Here is a 19,332-nt window from a genome sequence, read left to right on the forward strand (position 1 = left end):
ATTCAAGTCTGCAGAAATACATAGCATTCAGTGGGAAGAAAAAGAAAAAAACAAGCCAGATTAGGAATATCCCAAAATAAAACTACACTATTATTACAAACAACAACAAATACGACACAATAGCAACTTTTACTTTAAATGTATATAGGGGACTAAATGACTTAGCCAAGGTCCTCTTGGTTTGCTTGAATCAGCTTTGAATGTATAGCTAAAAAGCTACTGGGAAATCATTAAATGTTCTGAGTTTGAGTTTTATCAATATACTGAAGACATTCAGGTCTATGCCGTCAAACTCTCCAAACTTATATTCTGCACTTTCATTGTTTTCTGTGGTGTCTGAAAGAAATAGGGGTCTGGATGAAAGAAAATTGGATACTAGTCTAGATAAGACAAACAAGTTGTTCATTGGCAGATGAAAACATTTAGAACAATAGATGGTGTCTGTAGCACATATTGACAGTAACATTTGCCCATCTTCTGCCAACATGATTAATGGCTTCCTTTTATCTAGGTTCCCTCACTACTCTTTGATTAGTGGTGATGGCCCATTGTCCAGCACTGTCTGGCCAAGATGGTGTGACTTGTCCTCTCCTAAAACAGACCTCACAATAGTCTTTCAAACCTCTCTCATCCTCACTTTAGACTACTGTAGTGTGCTCTACTTAGTACTATCTATAAATGCCACCCAGAAGCTTCTGCTACTATTGTAAAAAAAAAAAAAAAGCTGCTATATTTTTTGCTTGTTTGACCCCCAATAATAAACAGGCCCATTTCTTAGAGCTGTGCCAACATTGCTACTGCTGGAAACAAGGAAGCAAACTAAAAAGCCACATACATTTAAACTTCCCCATTATCAATAGAGGAAATTGACTGGGGAGTATGGGGGACAATGTTTGCCAAATGGGAAAAGACACAAAATCAATAGGAAATAAAAACTTTCTAAGGGGATTCTACAAATAGAAAAGTTTTCTTTGAAACAAAAAAGAGAAAAGAGATCAAGCTAAGAAATTTTCTTGACATGACTGCATTTTTAAAGAATTTACTGAAATGGTAGACTCTCTTTCCCTGGCAGAGCCTGACATTATAAAAATATCATCTTTTCTAAGTGGTTTCTTTTTTTAAATTAGCCTTTAAAAATTCCTTTGCTTTCTGAATAATTTGATACCGTTAACTTATTCATAACAACATCTGTATTTCTTTTCTGTGCTTTCTAATGCAGTCCTATACTGTCCATTTCAAAAAACTTTAATCTACTCTTGGATATGTCAGGTGAAGCAGAACTCAAGTCTAGCATGATGTCCACAGTGCTGATCTCTGAAAAGTGTATAAATTGAATGTAACTATGGTAGTGATACTGACAGCAACCAGGAGATCTGACCATATACTTTCAGTTCTGTATGACAACCACATTTGTGATTGCTAGACAAAATAGGATCACTTCAGATCAAATATACAATATGAGAAAACCATCATCCCACAGTAATGCCATTCTAAACATTTTCATAAACACAAGTTATAATCCATACTGCAAGAAATAGCCCCTTCCAATTAATAGACATGAGGGAAATTACTGGCTACATATATATCTACTAACAGAAAGGTCCCAATGCAAACATGCTAAGATCTTACAGATCTGGGGCACTGTGTCAAGGATTTTTATTCCATAAAAGAAACTGGGACCTTGGGACAGATATTTTACCAGTCTTTGAAGGGAAACTGTACTCATTTCCCTCAAAGCGGCACACCTTTTAAAAAAAAAAATACCCCATTCAAAGGGTGAAATTTGCTATGATGCTGAGAACACACAAGGCCTAGCACTATTCAGGTCCCTAACATGAGGCTCCAGGGGTACCATCTCTTGTCCCTTTGCACGGGGATGAATGTCACCCCCTATGAATAAACTCAAAGATATATGTATATCCATCCATCTATATATAAAATATGGAAGTTCATTTGGAAAGATTTTGAAACTTTAGATTTCTGAAATGAAATAAATGGACCTATTTTTCTTTCCATGTCCTAATGCAGCATTCTTTCATATTAAAAATTAAAATGTTCATCTGTATTTATGACTCTAGGGCTATGAGACAGTTTAGCTGTCAAGGGAAAAGCTATACTCCTTCTGCATGAAGTCAAATTCCAGACCTGGTCATGTCTACCCTGGGTTACAGCTTTCCGTACAGCTGCACCTCTACAACCCCTAGTGTTAGTAGGTATAGTTGATATTGACACTGGTGGAGCTTACTCCAGTTTCAAGAAGGGATAAGCTTCATCAGTGTAAACAGGACCTTTGCCCATCTATACTATAGGTTTCCTCCAGTGCAGTTACTCTATTGGCTGGACACCAATGGCTGCAATCAAGGCTAAATCCTCAATGCAATTGCTACCCTCAAATAGGTATATTGTGGCGTGCTTGTGGGGTAGCATCAGGGCCGGCTCCAGGCACCAGTGTAGCAAGCAGGTGTCTGGGGCAGCCAATGAAGAGGAGGGCGACACGTCCGGCCGTTCGGCGGCAATTGGGTGGCAGGGCCATCACTCCCTCTGGGAGCGAAGGACCTGCTGCCGATGGCGATCGCGGCTTTTTGTGTGTGTGCTTGGGGCGGCAAAAATGCTAGAGCCGGCCCTGGGTAGCATCTGAATATCTAGCATTCTCCTGTGAAGTGCTGCCTTGCATTGCTCTCGTTGCAGGAACATGTAGGAAGTGTTTCTGAGTGCAGAAAGTGTCATCAAACACAATTTTTGACATTAGAGCATGTGAAATTGCCATCTCTACCCTCAGCAGTCCAATTGCATGCCAATTCTAGCATGCCATCAAGCTCCAACAACTGATACACACTTTATGCTATGCAGTAAGGTAAGGCCCTTAAATAGAAAGAAAATTTTCTTAATCAATATAGGTTATTCTTTAAGCATTATAAAAGCTCTGAAATAGGGATTAACTGAACTATAATATACAGCACTGCAAAAAAGGCAATTCACAAACTGCATTGATCAGTCTGAAAACATTTGGAAGTGAATAGTATTGCCTTGGGGGGGGGACACACCAAATGCTGAGAATTGTATTATGTGTAAAGCACATGAAAATTCAAGTAAATTCTTGAACTTAGGACCATGCAAAGTGGTGCAAGTAGTGCTGAGCAAATGCACCAAAGTCTTCAAGATCATTCCCTGTCCCTGGAAGCAGCCAAGATAAGTAGAAACCCTCCAGCACTTCCTCCGAGTGACTAAGAAAGAGAGGCCTGGGGGTGGATATTAAAACAAATTCTCTGCTAATGTACATTGAGACCTCCACTAAAGTCAACAGAGATGAACAAATTTACACCAAGAAAGATTTGGGCCCATTGTAGTACATGAAGTTGCAGAAAGCCACAAAACGTTTCCCAGAATGAAGGGTTCCCATGACTGGAAAGGCATTTGGCAATTCTGGCACATTATAGATTACTATGTACTACTGGCACAGATGACAGTACATTGTCAAGACCTCATTGAATAGTTTGTTTCTCTGAAGTGATTCTTCAATTCTTCAAGGTTGAATATCACACTGAGTTATAATAATAATACATCTTCCAACAGAGGATCTCAAAGCTTCATAAATAATAACTGAGCCTGAAGACTTATCATTTTCAGCTAAAGCAACTGAGGCACAAACTCGCCCTAGGTCAAATAGTCTTTGGCAGAGCTGGGAACAGACTCCATGTCTCCTGGCTCCCAGCCATGTGCCTTGACCACAAGACCATCCTGCTTCTTTAAAATATCCAGGTGCAGTGGGAGAGATTCCCACCCAAGTGAAAAAGAGGTTAAAGAGCTCCTCTGGGCACAATCAGCCCCACCCTGGTACACCTGGGAGGGCTGGCAAACCTGGAGAAGGGCAGCTCCTTAAAAGGAGTGTCAGATGGGGTGGGGGGGAATCCCAGGGTGGGGAACGGGTCCCAGCCACGTGTGTCTGCACAAACAGCAACCCACCTTTCTATGGGGTTAGCGCTAACCTCTGTAACAAGTACCACACTTTCCAATAGAACAAAACTCCTTGCTCCCAGCACAGCATACAGCACACAGTTCCCCCCACCCACACTGCTCCACCGAGCTACACATACACAGATTCTTCCCCATGCCAAAGCAGACTCTCACTGGGTCAGTCCACACTGTCCATGCACTCTGACACTGGCATATATAGTGTGCTCAAATTGGAGCTTCTTGCTGTGTGGACTCAGCTGTTATATCAGCTCCAGGATGGGCCTCTCTAACCATCCCCTTTTGCAAGCAGCAGTGTGTCAGTTGGCTCTCCTCCAAACAGCTCCTTGTTCAGCCTCTGCACCTCTGCACTTTGGTGTCTCCCTGCCCCAGCTCAGCAGCGCTGTTTCAACTGCTGCTTTTTCTTTGTTCTCCCTGCATATCTCCCCACGCATGTCCCTGAATCTGCTCATTGACTCAGACCTTCCCAGTGATCTGTAGTTAGTTCTGTGTCCTAGCTTTGGAGGGCACATCCCACCCAGCCAATCAGGTTTGTGCAGAGTCGCAGGAAGGGGGGTGGAGGGGAGAGGAGAACCCAAGCCCCGTGGAAGGTGGCACTCAGAGGGAAGTAGAGCTAAAGCACAGAGCTCCTTAGCTTTGCTTTTCATTAGCCCCCAGGATGCTCAGCCTGGACCCCTTAGACACTCAGGAGTTAGGAACCCAGTCCCCTTCATAGACACTATTTACCTATTTTCTTTGTGCAGAACAGTGGGGAAATCCTGAACTGTTTTGCAGGCTGCCGGATTATTTAGGTTGCCTTTTCCTTTGTTTTAGATTGCGGGCATACCCAGAAGGGAGGAGTGCCTCCCTATGGTTTATAGCTGGGAGACCATGCCCCACACTCCAAACCAGCACTATAGTGACACCTACAGCCAGAAGGGACATCTGGGATGAGACAGATGCCCACCCTGCACTGCATGGGGGTTCTCTACAGGTACAACCTATGATGAGAGGTGGAACAATGTGGGCATTTGCTTTCCAACCCTGACCCAAAATTAGAGGGAGCTTGGAAGCCCATACACAAGAAACAGAACCCGAACAGAATGAATCCAGAGCAGCGGTGCGAGTGGCTGATGGAGAGCCAATGACAGCAGGCAATCTAGCAACCGCAATTCTAGTGTAAGCGGGGGAATGGTCCCGCTATTGTGGGGAACTTTCCTGGCTTCTGCACTACCCCGGTGAAGTGGACTAGCGAAAGGATCTGAGTCCCCGCTCCCACTTCCTTTACCCAGAGGCCTCCCTGCCCTTGAGGGCTCCCCTTCCACTCTCTTGTCTGGCTGAGTCCTCGTAACCCCAACAAGGCTGGGCCCAGGATTCCTGGGGGGCTCGACCCCCAACCCTGCTGTGGTCACCTAGGACAGGGGCTAGGGTGTCCCCACTCCGGGGTACTCTCTTTGCACTGGGCACCTCCCTGACCCACTGATTATTCCATACAATTTAAAGCAAATACAAGTTGTTTAATTAACAATTAATTTTAAAAAAGAATAAGGAAAAAATGGGAAAGGTTAAAGGAAAACACATCACCCTGCTCTGTGGCAGGGAACATTACAAACAGTGTCTCTGGAACGTCAGGGCAGTTCAGTCTGTTCCTTGTAGGTCCCAGGCCTGCTTCTCAGGCCCTGTCTGTGCTGCAGGGACGCTGCGGGTTGGACACTTGCTCTGGTGGTGGCCACACGCTCTCAGGCTCTAGGTGGCAGGACCCTTCTTCCCAGCGTCGCCCCCGCCCGGTCGGGGTTATGATCCCCCTGCAAGTTTGGCCTGCAAGGCCTCTTGGCTGAGGCGTCTCCCTGTGCTGGGCCCACTGCCCAGGGTTCCCCTCACTCTCCCCAGCTGCTCACCACACTCGGACTGCACACGGCTCCGGACTGCCCCAGCCCCAGCTCCGGACTGCTCCAGCCCCGGCTCCAGCTCCACTCTGCCTCAGCACGGCTGCTGCTGCTGCTCTGCCTTCAGCTCCCTGGGCTGCTTGTCTGGCCTCTCTGGCTCTGGTTGCTGCAACTTTGCCCCCAGCACAGCTCTGCTCTGCAGGCTGCTTCTGTGACTCTGCTCCCAGCTCTGACCTGCTTCCTGGCTGCTTGTCTGGCCCCTCTGGCTCTGGTTGCTACAGCTCTGCTCTCTCTGGGCTGTGCTCTGGCTTTGGGGCTGCAGCTCTGCTCCCAGCAGCTCGGCTCGGGCCCCTGCTCTCTCCTTAGCTCGGCCCCACTCTGTCTGTCTCAGGCCATTCCAGTTCACACGGAGGACGGGACCCCCCCGGCCTCCTGACTCTCTGATTAGCCTGCCCGCCCTGTCAATCAGGCTGATCTGGAGCATTGGCCTCTCCCCATTGTTCCCGGGGACAGTCAGTCTCAGGCTCCTGATTTGCCATCGACCCTTCCCCTTTTAGTGCTGGGAGCTAGCAACCCAAACACCCCCACTGAATGTTAGTAAGGGGGCAACAGTCCCCTTACACTAGCAGCAACTGTTGCAGCAGTGGGCTGCTCAATAACAGTTGCAGACAATGGCCCAGCAGGAAGCCCTATAACAAAACCTGTTACCACAGTTACTGATAGAGCTACAGCCTGCCAGGGCAGCCACAGGTCTGGCAGTTGGGGCTCATGAGCCCAGGGCCTGTGCTTCCACCAGCACCCCTGAAGCCAACTAAAATGGAGCCTGATGATGACCCTGAAGGTTTCTCTTCCACTTTTGAGCAGGTGGCAGGTGCCTCCCAGTGGCCTTGAAAGCACTGGGTCTTTGTGATGGCCCCCTTCCTGACTGGCCCAACCCACACACCCTACCAAGGGCTTGATCCTGTGGCTGCACGGGATTACACACTGATTAAGGCTGCCATCCTGGACTTGCTTGATATCAGTGAGGAGATGCACTGCTGTCACTTCCAGACAGAAACGTATCCCCAGGGAGCTCAACAACGTGCAGTGGCCCAAAATCCAAGGATCCTTGCTGGTAGTAGTTACGCTGATGGAGCAGAGTGGAGTTTAAATAGAACCAAATTGATAATGATGGAGAATTCAAACAAATACTCCCCACTGTGGGATGAGAGGAAATACTCGGGGACTTTAACTGATGCATTCCAGTTGATGGAAAATGTTATGTCAACTAAGGAATCCCCAGAGATGGGAAGGGGACAATTGAATGCTAAGAAGCTCACATGGCCGTATGTAAAGCCCAGTCAGGGGAGAGCACCTTCTGGTCAGGAACAAGTACCCTCATCTTCAGTCTTCAAGATGCCCAGCCTGAGCCTCTCAGACACTCGGGGGGGTTAGGAACCCAGCCCCCTTCAGAGAGATGATTTACTATTGTGCTCTCCAAGGAACAGTGGGATGAGCCCAGACTGTGGGCTGCAGGATTATTTCCTTTTCCTTTTCTTTTATTTCAGACTGCAGTCATACCCATGAGAGGGGAAACACATGGAGGCTGCACTCCAATTCAGTGCCACAGTGACACTAGAGCCAGAGAGGGTCATTGGGGATGAGAGAGAGGCCACCCTCATACCAAGGGGATGCAGTAGGGGTACCACCTAGGACAGCAGAACTATTACTTTACTTCATGTGAAAAGGCATGGCAATTAATGTAATTCACATCTTCAGTCTGTTTATTTTCACAGACCTCATTGCCATAGTCTTACTCCCATACTAAAGCTTTGCATTAAACATGCAATTATCAGATTAGCTTCTGAAGTCCTTTGATTCTGAAACTGCTCCCTTACAACAGGCTTGTCCATGTAAAGCTGGCAGCAGTGCAAGATTTCTTGCAAGCACTTCCATTTATATATTGCCACCTACACCTTGAGGAAAGTGCTCTGTGGTAGTATGATTTCAAAATGAAGGACTTGATCCTGCCTTAACAGTGGTTTTTACACCGGTATAATGTTGTTGAGCTACAGTTACTTCCAACTTACACTGGTGCAAGTTAGAACCAAACCAGGCTCCAAGTCTACCATCAATATTTGGTTCATCCTCTGTTTGGAAGACGGGGGATGGACTTAATGATCTAATAGTTCTTTCTATCTAACTTCTATGACTCATTTAATATATGGTCACAGAGACAGTTAGTGACTTAGACAAGGTGCATCTCTGGCATAGCGAGTATCTGATAAGAGGCCTGCAGCCATGGGAAGGCTGGATGCACCATGACAGCAAAGCCACTTTAACTGTTTCTCAATATCTTACTGAGACACAACTTTTTTCACATTTTCATAACAAGATTTCCTATAATCTATTTAAAAAAACCATGTAATATATATATATTGCTCCCTTGGGTCAGATTCTGCTTTCAAATACACCAGTATAAGTCCAGAGCAATTCCACTGATGTCAACAGAACTGTTCCAGATTATCACTGATGTAACTCAGGTCAGTTCTTGGCCCAGAATATGTAGTAACTCCATTGACATCAGTGGTGTCACTCTGGATTTACACATGTAAATGGGATCAGAATTTGGCCCTCTGATTCAGGGCTTCTGATAAGGAATGGAAGATGTAGGATGCTAGAATAAACAGAACTAATTTCAAATAGCAAGTTTGGGGTTTTTTATTGCATTGTACAAAAAACTCTGTTCCCTCTCCCTGTGTCTCTCTGACCCTCTGTTAATTCAGAACACAACATGTATAGATCAAAAGCTTTGCACTATAAGTAAGATGAGAGATTGTTCCACTCACAGCTCTTGAAAGCCAGAAATAAGAAAATATTTTGTATCAACAGGTCTGTGTGGAAATCATTCACAATCAATGTCTTACCTGATGAGTGAGCTCTTCCTCCTTGTCCATCTCCAGCACATTCTGGTTCAAGTCACCATAAGAAATGGTAACTGCCTTGTAATAAAATTGCACCCAGTATTTATAGGTGCAGCTACAATAAAGGTTAGTTTGAACAGAGTTTCTATAGGTTCTTTTCCCAGAAATCCATGGCAGATGATGAACAATAAAAAGCAAACCCTCATGTGTCACGGCAGTTTGCTGGAATAGTGTTAAAGTAGTTAACTGACAAATGCACATTTCTAGCTGACTGCCTGAAAACAAAAGAGAACTGAGCATAAAACTGTTTTGCTCAACTTTTTCCCCCACAAAAGGTTTTTGTTATGCAATGAACCATTTTTATTCTGGAATAGAATCTATTGTTAGACTCCTTAGAGGTAAAACCTTTACTGGGCATTCTAACAACAATATGTTGTTGAGGCACATAGACAGAAATTTGAAAGGAAAAGCACATTGCAAGAACAGAGTGTAGCACCAGATTGTAATTCTGAGTGCTTGTGTCACTCATTAATGTTGAAGCATTTGGTTATTTCTGCTTTCCCCCCATAAAAAGACTTCCAAAATCTGTCAGAATTCAGTGCTCGCTCAGCTACCTGTTTGCATGGTCTCTTATTCCTAACATACACACAGTTCTTTCTTTTCCCCATTTGTATCTTTAACCATTGGATTCCAACATTGCAGAACATAGCACAGGCATTGTCAGGAGGCGCCTTCCACTTAACTATCTCCACTACACCCAGCTCATGCTTCAAGTGCACCCCTTACTTCCTGTTCCAACCAATCATATATCTTTCTCTGACTGAACTAATTAACTCATTAGGTCCAGCCATTGCTCCCAAGTGTCAACAATCCCCACCATGACAGGTTAATTAATTCCAATGAAGCCTGTAATCTTCTCTTTTATGAAATTCCCTAAGTGACCAAGGTGCTACCAGTGCTCTGAGCTTGTCTCTCTCACCAACTGAAGTTGATCCAACGTCTACACTATCCTCCTCCTTCTCCTCCTCCTCCTACTACTACTACCCTCCTACTACTTCAGATCAGCGGACAGTAATCGATCCAGCGGGGATCGATTTATCGCGTCTAGTCTAGATGTGCTAAATCGACCCCGAGCCCTCTCCCGTCAACTCCTGTATGCCAGCACGGTGAGAGGCACAAGCAGAGTCGATGGGGGAGCGGCAGCAGTCAACTCACCATGGTGAAGACACCACGGTAAGTCGATCTAAGTATGTCGACTTCAGCTACATTATTCACATGGCTGAAGTTGCATAACTTAGATCGATTGCCTCCCCCTCCCCCAGTGTAGACCCGGGCTAAAATATTCCCTCACCCACCTTTGTCACACTTGCACATAGATTTTTCTTCACTGTTTATTAGACTGAAAAGGAATTCAAAGGATAATGTTTAATTGGAACTTATGCAAGGTCCTCTAGCTGAAGAGGAGAATATTGTGAGTGGACAGTACAATACAAAACTTTGCTGAGTACATGCCTGCTGACAGCCACTCAGTGACCTGGTTTCATAGTGTGTAACCATTATGCTTAATTCACAGTTAAAATTCAATATAATTGATTTGAGATATTGTTTTTATAAGCGGAATTAAAACTGTATTTGTGAAATTGAACCCAAAGATGACTCAGATCTGTGGAAAATGGGGGGTGGGGAGAGTAGGGGCAGCAGCTTCAGCAGATTTTACTGAGCTTGCTCAGTCTATGGGAGCATGCTCAGTACAAGCCAAGCAGCAACTTGGGGGGGTGCATGCTCCCCCCGAATGCATCGCCTCTGACTGAGCCCATAAAAATAGTAACTAAGGTCCTGTGCCAGCAAAAAGCTTAAGCACCTACCTAACTTTGAGCTCATTGACTCCAACAGATTATTTATTTGCTTAAAGTTGCATATGTTTTGATACATCTGTGTCTATCCAATGTAATTTAAACAACTTATTTAAGTAGCACTGCAGAGTAAGATTTGCTGCCTCCCCTCATCTCTTATATATGTCCCCAGTGTAGTGTGCACCCCACTGTGTCACTTCCCCAGTCTGTGTACTGGGGTAAGGGGAAGATGACTGCTGGGGTACAGGCAATGGGTCTGTAAGCCTCTGTTTGTGGGGCTTGTGAGCTCTGCCCTGTGTGCATCCATTTACACCTTAATTTCAAGTGCTACAGTAAAGTGTTTACCTGGCCCTGCTTAGCTTTGAGATGTGGTGGGATCCACAGCTCAGGGCCTAATTCTTTTCTCAGGTAAACTGGTGAAACCCATATGCAGTCAAATGATAGAGCTGCTCTGGATAACATAAAGCAAAATTTGCCCCACAATGGTTTGGCAGAAGGCTTAGCCACAGTCTTTATCTGTTCTTTCTGTATATCCCTATTGCTGCATGAATTCTATAGCCAAATAATTATTCAAGTCTCTTTTTCCATGCTTCCCTTAGGAGAAGCATTCATTTTCTCATAGAATTGTTGTTGCTATCTAGGGGCTGGTCCACACTAACCCCCCAGTTCCAACTAAGATGCGCAACTTCAGCTACGTGAATAACGTAGCTGAAGTCGAAGTATCTTAGTTCGAAATACAAGGTAATTACCGCGGATCCACACGTGGCAGGCAGGCTCCCCTCTTGCAGAGCAGGAGTACCGGCGTCGACAGCAAGCACTTCCGGGATCGATTTATCGCGTCTAGACAAGATGCGATAAATCGATCCCAGAAGATCGATTGCTTACCGCTGAACCCGGAGGTAAGTATAGACGTACCCTAGGTATTACTTTCCAGATTGGATTTATGGAAAGTGCCCAGAATGGAGTGGAAGAAATGCAGAAGACATTCTGATTCTTAGAGGTTGTCTCCTGCAGTGCATCTATTTTATTACCAGCTGATATAAATCTCTAGTTTATAGAATTGCAGAATTCTTTACCTTGACTGGTAAAGTAACATTTCACTGCACGACAGCATTCCAACAGTCTTCTGACTGCAGGCAGGAGAGAAGCAGCCTTGCCATACAATAGCATAGGAATTCCTTCCATTCCAGATCCACGCATTTAAACATTTATCTTAGTTCATGACAGCACTTTTGTAGGTAGTGAGCATTTTTACCATATTTTTGATACACAGGGATGACATGGCTGTGATACTTGCCTAACAGGAAAAGGAAATTATTGGTGGTTGGTTATTTAGGTGTTTACACTGTGCTAAAAAACGTAAAGGAACAGATGGAATTGAGTCTGCCCCATTGAGTTTACTAAAGGCCCATTCATGCAAACATGATCACTGCTTTCTATTGCAAGTAGTGCCACGATTTCAGTGGGATGTGAGGGGTCAGCCATTCTCATATGTACATCAGCCTCCTCCAGCCTCTCCCACAAATATTATTTGTTTTCGTGTTCAGGTATCTGGGGATGGGGAAAGAAGAGAAGGGTAAGATTCTTAGCTGATGTAAATTGATTTCAGTGGAACTATGCTGATCACACTAGCTGAGAATCTGGCTCAGAGATTGAAGCAAAGGCCTCTGATGTGGACCATGACAAATATAGCATATGGTATTCATTAATTTCGTCGCCTATGTTACTCACATCATTATGGATAATGACAACTGAAAGAATTCCAAATATATGTTCCCTCCTTATGTTTGTTCACCATTTGTTCTTCTCCTCTCTCCCCCCCTCAAACTCCCTTTCCCCCAGCTCTGACAAAAAAAAAGAAAGTAGTCCATTTCTAGGTCTGACAGTTTCTAATCAGGGGAATACCTTTATAAATAAACACTGGAATTTATATACTGACTCATGGAAATACTTCTGTTGATCTTAGGGTTTTGTCAAAACCTGCTTTCACATGACTTTAGGGTTTGTGTCCCTTTACAACTTTTTTAAACATTTGTTGGAATTATTAAAATCTGTTACTGTTTCAATAGAAATGCCAGTGGTTCTTATATGAAATTAACAAATTAGCTCTGTTGTAATGGTCTTTTTCCATTTCCTTTCTGGTTCTGGGAAGCAGATCCTTGGATTGCTTCTCTTGAAACAAAATTAAGATATTGAATGCACTGAGAATCACAGGTAAAAAGATTCAGCTGTTCATTTGCGACCTGTAGAGAATTCATTTAAACAAAATGGAAGTTGAATAGCTCAAATGATGGATACTGCAAAGCTGTCAGCTGCATTAATTGTGGAATTCGGGTATTAGAGCAATGGACACACTAAATCCAAGTAATCATTACAAAATTGAAGCTGATATCTAACAGTACTGGGAAAAAGACCTTAACTGGACTCCATTTCAAAACAAGTTGAAGTCCCTACAGAAAGGGTGAACTGAGAGAATTAATGAAGAAATGGACTTTGACTTATACTGTTCTGACTTTCCTTCTAATACACTATCCAATCCTTTACAATAACACTTTCCATTGAACAGAGTTCTTAAATTTCATTTTGTAATATTGTATAATGCTTTAGTTTGTGTGCTCCAGCTGACAGCTGTCAAGAAAATAATAGCTTTAAATAAAATACAGTGAAATAGCTATTATTCAAGTATAATCATTTTAGGGGAATGGGCACTCTGAAGAGATGCTGCTTTTGCTATTTAACTTTCCCATCTTTAAAGTCATACATGTGCCTTGCAACAAAGCACTTTTACAAGGGCACCCATATAAATCAATGAAATGAAAAGATAGGGAAGAATCAAGCTCACTTAATCTTTCTGTTCTCACATATTACATTGGGCACTATTAAAAATAAATGACACATTCAAAAAAGAACTAGATAAGTTCCTGGAGGATAGGTACATCAATGGCTATTAGCCAGAATGGACAGAGATGCAACACCATGCTCTGAATGTCCCTAGCTTCTGTTTGCCAGAAGCTGGACATGGATGACAGGGGATGGATCACTTGATGATTGCTTGTTCTGTCCATTCTCTCTAGCATTGGCCACTGATGGAAGACAGGAGGATACTGGGCTACATGGACCCAGTATGGCCGTTCTTATGTTCTTATTTTCTCAATATTTCCTATATTAAGAATGTATAAATCAGCAAGATAGTTACATTGTACTGCAATGGCAGCCAAATCCGGCCCAAGGCAAATATGCGGAAGTGCCAAGGAAAAGGAATTCACTCCCTTTTGCCATAAAGCAGCTTCACTGAAGCAAATGAAGTATCCCAGTGCAGTTTCACCATGGGTGGGAGGATGAGAGAATCTATTCAGAGGCAGGTTGTTTAGCCCTATGCTCAGCTTTCCCCTGAGTGCACTGTCCTGCAGTGAGCCCCATGGAACAAGGTTCTGCACTGGCCCCATCCTGCCCCCAAATCCCTCTCCTTTTGAGCAGTGTTACCATCCCAGCTCTGCTGCCAGGGGAACTTCTGCAGCTGCAAAGGTGAGGGCTGGATTTCCACTTACGTGTTCACTTTTTTAACAATGTCCTATGTACATCCCACCTTCTTTCTTTCTTTGTTGGTAGGGACTGACCTTACTCCTTGGGTTGTCAGGCAGTGGAATTGCTGGTGAAATTCAGGCCTGTGCAATTATATAAAAGAGAACCTCTTGTGTCAGATATGGCATTTTTCTACAATGTATTTGAGAAATCTTACTGTATTAAGTTTATGTATCATTGTGGGCCAGGAATTGTATGTAATTCTGTGGGGGTGGTTAACCACAGTTCCTCCAGGAATTAAGAACAGTGGGGGATGACTAGGCAAATTCACTCAGGTTATAACACCTCCAGAGAGAAACCACCACCTGGAGAGGCTTGCATATATTGGACTCTGGAGAATCCAGTTTGAACCAACAAAGAAAGGACTTTGGGGTAAATAGCCTGAACTTAAACTGACTCAGGACCTTCTTTCTGATCCAGCAAATGGACAGGACCTTCTGTCCAAGGGGGGGGGGCCATAATCCTTCCTGGGAAGGGTTGGAAGTACTTTAGCCTAGTGGTCCCCATAAAACTGATGGATGATCTCTGGTAATCTTTTAGCATGCCTATAGAAAATGTTATTATTCTATTATTGTTTTCTGTGTAATGCTTCATGCTTAGAAAGAACTCATAACTGCTGGCAATTACATTGTTTACAGCCTTTCAAGAGAGAGGAAAGTGTAGATGCAGACCTGTTTAAGCAGTCTGACTTACAGTACTCCTGGGGACTTCTGCACCATTGCGCAATGCAGAATTTTTCAGATATTAATGTTGTGCATGAAGAATTTCCTTTCCCCCACAGAAATGGGCTGCAGTGCTGCTGGCCAGCACTAGGGACTTCTGGACCCAGCAGAGCCCAGCTCACATATAGAAGACACTGCTGGGAGGAGGGGAAGAGAGCTAGAGGGTTCCCAGCAGCTGTAGTTCCCATCATACCCACTCAAGCCTGGGACTAAGCATCAGGCTGTTTCTCCTCTGGATCCCTGGACTCTGAGGGGTAGGGGAGCAGATGTCTAGTCTGAGCGTGGCATGGCTGGACTCTGAGGGGGGGGAAGGAGGTGTGTCTGGGTTGGGGGTCCCCTGCGGCTGGGATTGGGGGGGTGCAGGTATCTGGGCTGGGGAGCATGGCTGGGCTCTGGGGGGCCGGGGGTTCGGGTGTATTGACTGGGGGGGGCCTGCAGCTGGGCTCTGAGGGGAGGGGGTGCAGGTATCTGGGCAGAGGGGTCCCACAGCTCGATTCTTTGGGAGGTGTGGGTATCTGGGCGGGGGGGGGGGGCATGGCTGGGCTCTGGGGGTAGGGGGTTCAGGTGTATTGGCTGGGGGGGGGCTGCAGCTGGGCTCTGGGGAGGAGGAGTTGTGGGTGTCTGCCCCACCCCCTGGCTGCGCTCTGGGTGGGGAGGGGACAGAGAGGTTGTCATAACTCTCTTTAACTCTTTACTCCTGGGGGGATTTTTGTGTGTGTCTGTATTGTTACAGACATAATTGCTGACAGGTGTTTTGAAATAAATTGCCAAAATAATTGAAACTGGTATGATTATGTAGTATTATTTTGTCAAATAAAATTTGCAGAATTTTAAAATATTGTGTACAGAATTTAATGATTTGGTGCAGAATTCTCCCAGGAGTATTCCTGGGCATAGCAAAGTGTAGTCAGGGAACTGTGCAACCTGGAAAAATCTTGGTCAAGAAGCAAAGAGAGATAAGGGTCTCTGCCCAAGAGAGCTGATGCCTTTGAGGAGCCACAGAGGGAGAATACAGGTGCAGTTGCGCTGAACTTGAGACCCCTCACAAGCCTGTGCACCATTTAAGCCTTTTTGACAGACTCTGTGGCTTGTGGGCTTACATGGGCTCTAAGTGGTGAATGTAGGCTTAATACAGGGCTATCTGCACAGGGGTAGATTTCAGACACTTTTTTATAAGTGGGAGGTAAATGTTTCATACGGAGTCCCCAGATGGCCAAAAAGTAGCTTGGGCAGGTTCTGAATGAAATTTTATCCAGTCTGCCTGAGCTGGAAGAACAGTAGCCACGGTCTGGGACCTAAGTGCGAGCCCTCTGGACTCCTACTGAGCTTCAGAGAGTTCTCCTCATGCAGAAGTAAGCATGAACTATTACTGTGTTTTTAATAGGATCCCTGTTAAGTTTGGGGGAAATGAATGTGCTTTTATTATTAAAGTTTAAAATTGTATTTAAATATTTGTATTGCAAGAACTACGTATTAAAATAAAAAAAAACTTTACCTCTACAATTTTCTGCTCTACAAAATTCATTAAAATTTTAAAATGCTAAGATTCATGATCTAGTCTTTATGCATTAGCAATTTATAAGGTGGAATTGATATTCATAGAAACTTAATAGTTCGCCAGTAAAACCATAATCCTTTATTCTGTCGTACACTGTGCTCGTTTAACTGTTCAATTGCTAGTTGAGTGATTTCTGTGTAAGAAAAATGATCCTTCCCATGGAATTTGCTGTGGAGTCTTTCCAACGTTTTCTTCATCTCCGCATTTGCAGAGCTCAATTCAGAAGCCAAAAGTTACTGCAATATCCCTACTAGCCCCTGCACTAACTAATCACTAAGAATCACAGGATCAAAGTTACCAACTGGTCTAACTCCAAAAGTTACCTACTTTTTAATCTCCTGAGGTTACCCCCAATTCAGTACCCAGTGACAGAGGGGCATGAAGTCAGGAAACAAGATGTCAGTTCTCTAACAAACTTTTATTAGGGCAAGGAAGCTCCATGTTAATACAGTAGATAATTATATTCCCAGAATCCTTAGTGAAAATCTATTTATAGCCCCACATGCAGCCCTGTTCACTAGTTTAACTGAGTGGTTCCTCTGCTGGATGGTTCCTATTTCTGACATCTGGGTAGCCCTACCCCCTTCTTAGCTTCAGTGATTAGCAGGCTTCATGCCAGGCCTTTCATCATCCATGTAACGGCTTTGTTACCTCACTGTTTGCATGGGACTACTTGGAGTTCTTGCCATAAAAGAACCTTAATGGATCTGGATCTGGATAACCACGACCGGCTGACATGATTTTAAAATTGACTTGCCCTGGTCTGCACTGACTACAAAGTCACATTTGACATTGCATTGGTTAACACAACTTCCCAAGATTGTGTTCTAACATGACCTAATATTTGAGTGAAGCCTTTTGTGATGTCTCTAGAAGGATAGCCACAACAAACCTATGCTATGTGCCATAAAGGGGATTCTCTGTGATAGGAAAAGAGAGCTGATATAAAATAACTGTTTTCTTTTTTGGAGGTACTGTTTATATTGTGGATTTTATATAATTATTTAATGAATATATTTAATTTTTTTCAATTTATTCCAGTTCATCAAGCACTAATCTAAATCCCTAGACACTTCACAGAATAGATAAAGAAATGATCAGATGGCATGAAAATGATCAAATATTACTTTTATTATAATTTTAATTTTATTTTTAATTATAATTATTATATTTATATGTATTTTCTATCACAAATAGGTAAAGATTGTGGTGGTGGTAGTGTTGAGACTGTTCATTATCCCATTAGTGCCTCTTCAGCAACTCCAGCAATGATACAACCTCTCCAGTGGCAGCTGCTGCACAAAAAATGCCCCAGCTAGGAAATTTCCCTAGTGGGTGCCTGTATCTTTTTTTCCTATAAATTGCACCATCAAGTTGACCTACAAACAGTATTAGTAGTCAGGCCCTGACTGCTGATTTCAGTTTCAGAGGTGGTATTTTCTGGTCCTACACATCTAGTTGCTACAGTGAAAACACTCCATCTCCTCTTAAGTTCTTTGAGATATATGGACGCAAAATACTGTACAAGATAGAAGTTTTATTATTATTTATTATTATTACTTGTACTGGTTTTACATGGGGGACGCTGCATAAACATCAGTGGAGTTACTCTTAATTTAGACCTGTATAAATGAGAGGAGAATCAGGTCCACACCTCCATCTGAGAAATTTTTTCAGAGAAGGACACCACTGGGCAGGTTACTGCCAGTTTTTTCTTAACTTAAATGGATCGCCAGAGACACCTAAGCTCTGCTAAGAAGAAAAGTGAGAGTGCTGACATCATATTTGAGGCAGGCTTCCTGTGATGCCTTTGTTTCCCAATTTAGGGAATGAACAAGATCTAGCTCCTGCATTCTGCTTGGGAATCTAAGTGAAAATGTTTATTCCTTTTTTCCCCATTATTTTTAGGTTAATGTCAGATGAAGACTTACTTCAGGAAACCTAAGTCTCCACTTTACCATCTTGAATCTACAAAAACATATGCTAATCCTTCAAGGCTGAGATTTCAAAGCCACCTAAGAGATTTGGTCATCCTATTCCCATAGGAAAATCCCACTCAAAAGATTAATTATTAAGTGCATATATTTTCATCTTTTTTCACAACTCCCTGCCTTGTTGTTTTATATACCATGCCTCTTTTTTTCTTGCAGGAAGTGCCTTTTTCTTCACCATATATTTTATAACTGACATTTGTTCTCCACCAGAGATTTCAAAGGACTCCAACCAGGCAAGTCTCAAGACTTCCATGGGTATATTGCTGCCTAACAAACTATAAAATCAGAAACATGAGCAGGGCCTGGTAGTTGCAGGTTTCTACATCCAACTACAGCAGACAGCCTTCTGCTTATCTTCCCTCTACTGCTGTTGCCACTCTACCCCTACTAAACCTTTTCAACAGCAGTTGCGGTGCTTCCTCCACACACTTCCCCCACTCTTGCTGTTGCTGTTTACACAAGACTCCATTCATTCACTGGTGCTTCTATCCAGTCTCCATGCTTCCGCTGCTCAGTGTCCATACCTTGATTTGCACCACAATCAGGTAGTTAGGTATATCAGTGCACTCCATTTTTTGCAAGTGAACGAACTGCAGGCACAAATGGCACCCACAAACAAGAAGGCTGAGCCAATGACAAACTGACTGCAAAGAAAGTTGATGATGTAAAGCTATTGTTTTTAAATTGACGCCTTATGTTCCAATACTCATCAAATAATAAGTATAAGCAATTATTTTACGTTCATAAGAACTAAAGCTGTCACATGCATGTTATTGAAATCTCTAACATAATTTATCTTTGAAATGATTGCTCAATGTGAGTTCCCTATAATTTAAACATTAAAACAAAATGCCAGATACTGTGATACATTTCACACCCCTTA

The sequence above is a fragment of the Chrysemys picta genome, chromosome 3 (genome assembly GCF_011386835.1).
Source record: "Chrysemys picta bellii isolate R12L10 chromosome 3, ASM1138683v2, whole genome shotgun sequence".
Classification (NCBI taxonomy): Eukaryota; Metazoa; Chordata; order Testudines; family Emydidae; genus Chrysemys; species Chrysemys picta.